Source organism: Apteryx rowi, unplaced genomic scaffold, assembly GCF_003343035.1.
Source record: "Apteryx rowi isolate R43461 unplaced genomic scaffold, aptRow1 scaffold_27, whole genome shotgun sequence".
In the NCBI taxonomy this organism is placed as follows: domain Eukaryota; kingdom Metazoa; phylum Chordata; class Aves; order Apterygiformes; family Apterygidae; genus Apteryx; species Apteryx rowi.
In genome coordinates, this window is record NW_020449085.1 from 2,150,930 (window position 1) to 2,160,017 (window position 9,088).

Genomic DNA, 9,088 nt, shown 5'->3' on the forward strand with positions numbered 1-9,088 from the left:
GCCTGCTCCCCACACCCGGCTCGGGGCCTCCACCCAGGCCCCGCGGCCCCGCTTGGCAAGGGCAAAATGCCCCCACCCCGGCCACAACGGCCCCCTCTGCCATACTGGTCACGTTCAGGGCCACGGGGACTGCGAAAAACACTAGAATTCCCTGAATGCAAGAAAAACACCTTAACAGAGGTCGCTGCTGCAGGACTCGCCGGGGCAGGAAGAAAATAACAAGTGGGGTGTGTGTGTGTGTGTGTGTGTGTGTGTGTCTCTCTCTGTCCCTGGTTGGGGGGGGGAAACAGCCAGGGAGGAGGCGGGGGGAGTCAGCCCAATGCAGAGACCCAGCCTGGGAAAATTCAGCCCCAAATTTTGGAAAGATGTAAGCGAGGAGACTTTCCTGTCCTAGAACTGAACCTCGACGATAGGTGGCAATCCCAGGTCTGCAAGAGGCGAGCCGGCGTGCGTGTGTGTGCGCGTGTGTGTGCGTGCGCGCACATCTGTGTGTTATTTATTGCCTCCTACCGGGTGGAATCAAAACTGCTGAACACACTTTTTGGCTAGGACCTGATCTGACTCATCCTCTACCACGCAGCTTTGGTGAGCTCTTGGCTGGCGCAGGCTGAGCCCCGGCACGTGTCACAGCCCCGGTGATGCTTATGGGGGCTCTCCCGACTCCCGTGGGAAGTTTGCCTCGGGGGCTGCGCTCCGGCCTTGCCACTGCGGCGAATATCTCCGAGGCCCCTTGTGCCAGCTGCGTGCATCTGGCGGCGACGGCGGCGAGGGCTGGCGGAGGCGGCCAGCGGTGCGTCTCGGGCAAGGCAGCGCTGGTGGGGTGCGTGGCAGATGTCGGTGATAAATCTCTCGGTACACAGGCTCATCACAATGATATTTTACTGTGTAATAGCACAGCTGGTGTGAAGTTTTCACAGGCAGCCTTGGGCAACCCACAGGGAGCTCACCCGCATTCAGGATTTGCTAGAAAGTCGACTCCTGCATCGGGGAGATCAAAAGGATCGGCTTGGCTTCTAAACTCCTCTGGATAAAAAAATCCATGGCTCCTTAAGGAGCTGGCGTGAAAGGAGGGGAAATTCAGAACATTTGCAATAATTTGTACCTGAACCTCGGCTGGTGTGAACCCCCGACACGCAAATCCCCGAGAACCACGGCGGCTCTCRCTCCTCAGCTCCGATGGTCAGATCTTCTCCAAGAGCGGCTTAATGGGGACTGGTGCTCTGCCTCTGTAGTTAACGGGGCAGAGTCCAAAATCAAAGGGTCTGTTTGGGCAGTAATTGGGGAAAGAATGGAGATGGCGAAACAGTGTGTCCTGCTGCACCAGTATAAATCCACAACGTGCCGGTGTCTTAAACGCTGTATGAAGAAGTGGTTTGCTCATCTCAAAATGCACACAGCAGATCTAGAAGAGATGAAGAGAAAGGCGACAAAACTAAGATATCAAATGAATTTTATAAGAGGAGGAACTGAATAAACTAGAGCTCTTCAGCTTGGAAAAGAGACTCCAGGAGGMTACGACAGAGGTCTGTAAAGCCGCAGGTGGCACCCGGCAGTTATTCACTGTCCCCACCGCACGCCTGTGGGGCTGCTAGTGAGATGAGCGGTGCCAGGTTCAGCGCCCTCCCTGCGTGGTGGGTACCTGGCTCGTGCGATGCCCTGCCGCCTCTTCTGCCCGCACTGACCTCCCTGCAAATATTTTAAGAGGAGTTAAATAAATCAATGAACACAGAGTGTTGCCAGTAGAGCTAATGGCTTTCAGAGAGCAGTTTGTGCACCAGGGATGTGCTATGAGCTCTCAATGAGAAGGCTGAGGTGCAGAGGGGAGCGCTTGAGGGAAGCATGGGTCTGACAGCCCCACGAGGTCCTTGTATTGGAGAGCGGGACCCTGAGGGTCTATGCTGCCCRCAAGCTGGCCTTGGGAAGTCCTTTCCAGCCAGAGATGGGTGAAACTAAGGGACTCCCCATTCAAGAAATGGCAGCAGAACTGCATCCTGGTTTTTGGAGGCATCATCCAGGATAGAGGTGTCCTTCCCCAGCGAGACATCGCTGGGAGCTGGGTGAGTTGGTCTCTGCCCAGTCTGTCACAGCCATGTGCTGCTGGAGGTGCCCCWTGTGTTGCTCAGTAAAAACCGTGCAAAGCCTTCTGGGGATGCAAGGTGGTTTTATTTCCTCCCCTCCAAAATGCAAGCACAGCGTAATTTTCAGAGCTGGACAAGCCCTTCTGGGTGAGTGCTCAGCCCCAGCCAACACCGTTCACGACCCTCCAGCCCCAGAAGGGGAGCTGCATGCTCAGCAGAAACGGGACAGAAGTGGGAGCGCAAACCCCTCCGAAAGGCGGCCTGGATTGCCTGGCCTGAATCTGCCACGGCTGCTCCAGCTCGGATCCGGCACAAGACAGGACCCGGGATTTGCTGAGCTTGAGAGACCACCACCAGCTTCAAAGGGGAAACACCAAGGGAACAGGAAGCAAGAGGAGAATTGCAGTGTGAAGGGCTGGAGCTGCTTGTCGGGGAAGCTCCATGTGGGAATGCCTGATCTCCAGGAAAGAAAGAGAAACTGGAGATGGCAAAACCCCTCCAAAGCCAGGACCACAAATGAAAGGGGATCAGTTCGGTCTAAGGCCCAGGACGGATGCCCTCCAGGCCCCGTGGCAGGCTGGGGGAGCCCAGAGGGGCACCCTGACCACGAACTCCCCCCCCGGGTGGCCACGGCGGGGAAAGTCCTGCTGCCCAAGCTCGYGTAGCCTTCCCCGTGCTGGGAAAGGTGACGTGTTTCCATCTGGTGTTTGGCAGCACAGCCCAGCTGCTGGCGGATTCATCATTTGTGGAGGAAGAATAGTTTTTTTTTTTTTTTAATTTATTTTCTTTTTCTCCTGGCAGAGCTGCTGCTTTGYGAAGCCCTGGTTCCTCCTCATGAATAACCACCAAGGGTGCAGCTTTCAYCAGGAACCTCCCTGACGCTGTCGCTTCCCACCTGTGGATCACAGCCCTGATCCGGGGGGTGCAACCTTCCCACAAAAAAACCAGCTCTGCCGTCCCGGGGGTCTTGCCTCCCCGCACGCCTCCCCAAGCTGCGGGYCGTGCCACCTCCCATCCACAGCATCTCACACCCCATCTCCTGCCTGGATCCGTCCCCCACCATGTCCATGCTGGGCACCCGCTCCCCTCTCCTACCCCATCCTGCCTTCTTGCTGCTCTCCTGGACCTTCACCCTGGGCTGGTGTCCCTGGATAACGTCCGACTTTGGTACCCGTGATGCTGCTGGTGGGTCTCGGTTTCCTCCTGCGCTGGACCARCCTGGAGCGTAACAGAGAGAGGGGAGCGGGTTTATTACCGCCTTACGCAGGCTGCTCTCTCCCTCCTTCGGCAAAGTTTATTTATGACTTTCGTTAGCTCTGATTTACTGGGGATTTTCCCAYTACGGCGGGAAAGCTGCTTGGAGGGAATTTCACCACGAAGCTTTCAGGCTTGGAGATTTTTTTCTTTTTTTTTTTGCATTTACTATGGGCGATGCCAGCGTGACAGCCCGTGCCGTGGGCTGTACCCAGCAGGAGGGCTGTGCTGGGTGCTGGGTCGCATCTCAGCAGGGCTGGGCTGGGTGCCAGGTGTGGTGGCCACCTCAGGTCCAGCACCATGAGGAGCCGGGGCTCCCCCCAGAGCTTCAGTACGCCTGGGCAGGCCAGGAAAGACCTACTGGGGAATCCCACCTCAGCTTGGCATCTTGCTGGCTGCTGGGGACATTGGTTGTGGGATGCGGGGTGGGTGCCAGCTAGAAGGTGCCACGTCAGGTCCAGCTCAGCAGCCATTTGGGAGACATCAGCGGTGCTTCGGTGGTCGTCTCAGCAGCCCGGCTGCCTCGGGCAGGCATTTTCGGGASTTGGGGTCCCTGTGCTGCCTGATGGTGGGTCCCCCAAGGTTGAAGATACCCCAGGGCTGGTCCAGGGCACGTTGCTGACCAACTCCAGGAGAGGAGGAAGGATGGGGATGTTGGTCGGCTCAMGGGCTGAGCAAGAGGGAACGGGCTCTCCAGCCCCATCCCTGGCCGGGAAGCCAGCTCCCGCCACGCGCGCTCCGCTCGCACCCCGACCGCCCCGGCCAAGCTCGGGGCCGGCAGCCAGCTCGGGAAGCTCCCGTAGCTGGGCGAGGGGGCGCGTTGGCGGGCGGCCGAGGCCGAAGGCTCCCCGCGGCGTTGCCGCCGCAGCCCCCCGCGCGGAGCCGGTCTCCGTTGTCAYGCTGCTGGCAGGTGCCCTTCTCCGCCGAGCCCGCTGATGGATAGCTTCCCCGCTGTGACTCACTGGCACAGATGTAATTTCTAATTAAATAGCGATTCTTTTCAGAGCCATTTATTTCTGTTTCTTTTGTATTTTGATTGGAATGTCAGTCAGTTTTTCACCAGTTTGTCAATTCCCCTTTCCCTAAAGATTATCTATGAGCGATGTGAGAATACAGAAATACGTGCTATCGGTGCCTAGCCCGGGAGAGCCTCCGATTCCAGGCACGGAGGCAAAACCTGCAGGGAAGATGTTAAGAAGCAGAGAAAAAGGAAAATAAATCCCTAAAAAGTCTCCGCTTAAAGCAACATTTTGAAATCTGCTTTTCCCCCATCTCTCCCCCAGCCCGCAGAGCGGAGAGTCCGGCTCTGCCAGGTCCCCGCTGCAGCAGACGGCAGCTTCTCCCGGGAGAAGTCCCACCGAGCGCTCGCGGCGAAACAGCCTTCGCCTGAACGGACTCTGTCCTTGCGCGATTCGGAAAACGGGGCGCTGAAACCCTGCTCCGCTGGATTTGTGCCGAAACGCCATCCAGCCTCAAAGCACGTGTTTTGGGGGAGACAGGGTCCCACCACCACCTTGAACTCAATAATAACTAGGATGGGTGGGATGTCTTGGTGAGATGGTCCGTGACAGGCCCTGGGATTTGAAAGTCAGTAGCTCGAGTCTGCTGCTCGCCGTGGGAAGGTGGATGAGCGGCCGGAGCTGGTACGCAGGGGCCGAGGCCAGATTCAGAGTAGGTGCTGTGCCCCGTGTGGGTCCGTGCAGGCTTCCCAGCCCACCTGAGCCCACAGGAGGAGACACCTGGCAGGAGACACCCCATGCCTCTGGTCCGACCATAGGCAGATGTGACGTGCCGGGTCCCGTGTTGGGGACATGCACACACCTGGCAGCGCTGTATGGCAGTGCTGGGGGTAACACTCATGGGAGGACCTTGCTGGAAAACGCTGCTCCGTGGCTTGCTCTCCGGGCCGAGCAGCCGGCTCTTTCAGGCTGGAGAGCTGAGCCACCCTGGGGGACATCCAGACGGGCATGACCCCTAAAATGGACTGCTTTACTTTGAAAAAATGAAAACGGGACATGGGAAATTTCACGACCGCCTTCCAAAGATGTTCTGGGAATGGGAGATGGACACTATCCCGATACAAGGGTTTTTTTGAATGAATTTGTACTTCCTGATTGAAAAAACCCCATAGCTTTGAAAAAAACCCCAGGCACTTCCAGGAGAAACCCCGCTGCCGAGCCCCTCCGGAGCGCTGTGCTTTGAGCTTGGCGCTGTGGTCCCATGTTATCCCAGCTTGCTCCATGCTCACACCAGGCACTGGAGCAACACAACACCCTGGCTCATAGCCCGAATCAGCACGAAGGTAGAGGGCTCTGCTCACAGCTCCTCCCAGGGCTGGTCACCCAGATACGTCCCACCTGGGGCGGGTGGGACCACCAGTATAAAAGGATTCAAGGGACTCAGCAGCCCCCATGGGGTGTCTGAGCAAGGGGTTTCTTTTGGCTGTGGGGTGTCTGATGAGAGGAGGTTGTGTCCACGCAAGCTGTGGAGAACCTGGCTCCTGGTGAGTACCCTGGGGTAGGGGATCTTCTCCCTGGGATTTGACCCTTTGGGGTTTGCGCCCTGCTTTGCCAGCTCTTTAGGCATTTGGAGCCGTGGGGTTTTTTTGAGCTTCTGGGTGTGGAAAGCTTTCCCAAGCCTCTGTTAACACCATTGCTACTGGTGTGGTGGGAAGCTTGGTGTAGGCACTAGGACTGTGTGCCCCTGCTGTGGGGCAGGGGACTGGCCCGGATGGGTCAGCATCGGGGTGAAAGTGCTGTGGGGAAATGCTGCTCTCTTCCTTGATTTTTAAAAAGTGAGCCTTAGACTAAGCTTGCAGGCTGCACCCAGCGAAGGATTTCCCCCGGTGCCGGGGGATGGCCCCAGCTTTTCTGTGCAGGGCTGGGCTGTATCTCTCACCCGGGTGGAAGGAGCCGAGCAGCTCCCTGCYGAGCCCTCCCGTGCGGAGGTGGAGTCCCAGATCGACATGCCTTTGCTCTCTTATTAACGTCTCATTGGGGGAAGCACGGAGARCTTCCAGTGAGGTATGAAATGAAGCAGGCAGGGAGCAGGGAGAGCAAATATTAGCGATCTTAATGGCCTTTTGTTTTACCGGCAGAACCACTATTAATCACCCCGGCGAGGGGAGTCGAGTTGGCGCAGGGATCATGCTGAACTGAGGCTTATCTGTGCAAACACTCGTGGGAATTAGCGGAGGGGAGACCTGTTAACATTTGCGTCTGCAGCTCGGCGAGCACGGTGCGGTGCTGGTAGGAGCCCGGCTCCCGCCTGTGACGGGCATGTTCAGGGAGGCCCCCATGCCGCTCTTGAAGCAGAAAGCAGCTGCAAAAGTCATACTTTTAGCTTTGCTAGTGCAGCACAGGCTTCTGGAGGGCGATAGGATCTAGGAGGAACAGCACGGGGGTGAAGAGACTTGGGTCCTATTTCTGGCTGGGTTGGCAAGTCCCATCAGTGCCTTGTGCCTCAGTTTCCCCTTGGTTTCTGTGCCCTGAGGTTGGCTGGCAGCAGGCAGATGGCAACACGGTCGGGGAGGAATAAGTCATTATGGTCTTAGCCTGGGCTCAGGGCTCAGCCTCCCTGGGAGGCAGCTGCCGGGGTGAAATGCTAAAGCCTCTTTCCTGCTGTCCTTGGCTTGCACATGGCTGCCTCGTTCCGAGTGGGTGTTTATTTGCTGTCATATTTCACATGGAAACCCTTAATAAAGACGCTGATTTAAAGAAGTGCAGCTACAGCACGGTTTGTCGCATTCCATCACGGTGATGGCCGCAGCAGCCCAACTGGCCGGACCTGACGGCGTGGGGAGGGTTGTGACAGCCAGGGCTGCGTTGAGCTGGCCGGGGGGACAGGGCTGCTGCAAGACAGTGGTTGTTGTTGTTGTTTTTATTGGTTTTTTTTTGAGAAAGCAGCATTTTTTTCCAACTGCATTTTGCATCCCCTGGCGCCTAGTTCAGGCAAAAGCTAAACACCGCTTCCCGCTCTCCCGAGGACGCAGGCGGCAACCCTTCATCTCGCATCTAAGAGCACGCTTCAGTGGGCGCGCGCGCGGGGCGGCACTGCCACCCCCAGCGCTGCCTTTCAAACCCTCCCGAGGGAAATGTGCTGGAAGGGAGAACGKGCCTCTCCCCAGAACATCGCACTAGGAGATGCCAGGTTCTCTCGCGCTTGCCCTTCCCTTTGAGGGCTGCAACATCAGCAGGGACGGGCTGTGAATGAAAGGCTGGTTTGGCCCAAACCATACCATTTTTTTCCAGCTTTAAGGATGCCTCTCATTGAGGTGATCCAGCTTTAGCAGAGGGTGCTGGGGAAGCCCTGGGGTGAGCAGCAGGGTGCCCTGTGCAAGGCCGAGGTGCACCTGGGAGAGGCTGGCCCTGTCCTTGGGGAGACCCCTGCGAGAAGAATACCAAGCAGATGGGCCCAATGGGGTGGCAACCCACGTCAAGGGGAACTTGCGTTAATCTCATTTCCCGGCATTGCAAAGTGCCTGCCTGACTCCTGCTTGGAGGATTAGGCCAGCTCCTTGGGCTTCATTTACACTTTTAAAAGCCTCGTGGTGACCTTATCCTGGTTTCTGGCTCGTGTCCTTCCTCTGTGCTTGTGCAGGGACTGAGCTGTGCCAGTGAGCGTGCGTAGATGCTCTGCTGTGCCTGGGCTGGGCAGAGGCTATAAATAGTAGGGACAAAATCCATGGGTTTAGGGATGGAGAACTTGCTGGGTTGTTAGCTTAAGAGACCTGAAATGGCTTGTAGGGGTAGTTTGGACTCCAAAATCAACACTTGTCTCCAAGGACCGAGGATGGTACAAGCCATTCCAGCATTGCCCTGGGTCTAGGGAGGCTCCTTGGAGAGCGGTGGCCCTCAGAGCCTGGTGGCAGCTTTGGTCACTGAGACCACTTTGATTTAAGCATTTCTTGATGTTCACTGACAACTTCATCCCAGACCACATTTGCTTTCCTCTTAAACAGAGAAGCACCAACAAGGGTAGATCTCCTGGGGAGTGGGAAATGTTTCACTCAACCTGAAGAAAACATCTTTCCTTCATGTCTAACCTCCCGGCTTATTGGAAGAAGCTGGGATCACTTTCTCCCATTGAAATTTTGTGCATTTGAGTCTTTCCAGAGTGAAACAGCTTTGCTGAAGCCTCTAGGGGTTCCCCATGTGCCAGGAGAACTGGGGACAGGGCCTCATGCGATCACTTTTATAACTTTGCTTTTTAAGCACTTGTGCTATGGAAAGAGCAATACCTGGGCTGCAGAGCCAAGTTCAGCCATGGCTGGGAAGTGCCGGAGATGGCCCTCTGTCACCCAGCCTGGGAGCCTGCAGGTGTCCCCAGAAGTGCTGCCATGTTCCCAGGACTACCCTGGAGGACAGCGATCACAGCCCCTGGGCATCCCCTCCTTGGGGGCTGATGCTGAAGGAGGGGGGATTTTTTCCCCCCTGGAGGAAGAGGAGGTGCCCACATCGCAGGGTATCTGGGTCGCTGGTGGCTCCCCTTGCTGCTTGAGGAGCTGCTGATCTTGCAGGAGGGGTTTGTGCTGCCGCGTGTCACCTCGGGCAGCCACGGGGACACTGAGCCTCTCGCTGCGGTACCGGCTGTCACAAGGGCTGGGTGTAATTACAGCGCTTCTTCCCGCTGCGCCGGCTGGGTGACATCTACAGCGGCGGCCAAGCCAGGTGCGCAAGCGGGAGGGAACATGAGCGCTGTCAGGAGGAAGGTGACCTCRTTGGCTTGCCACAGGGAAGCTTCCCTTCCCGAGCCCT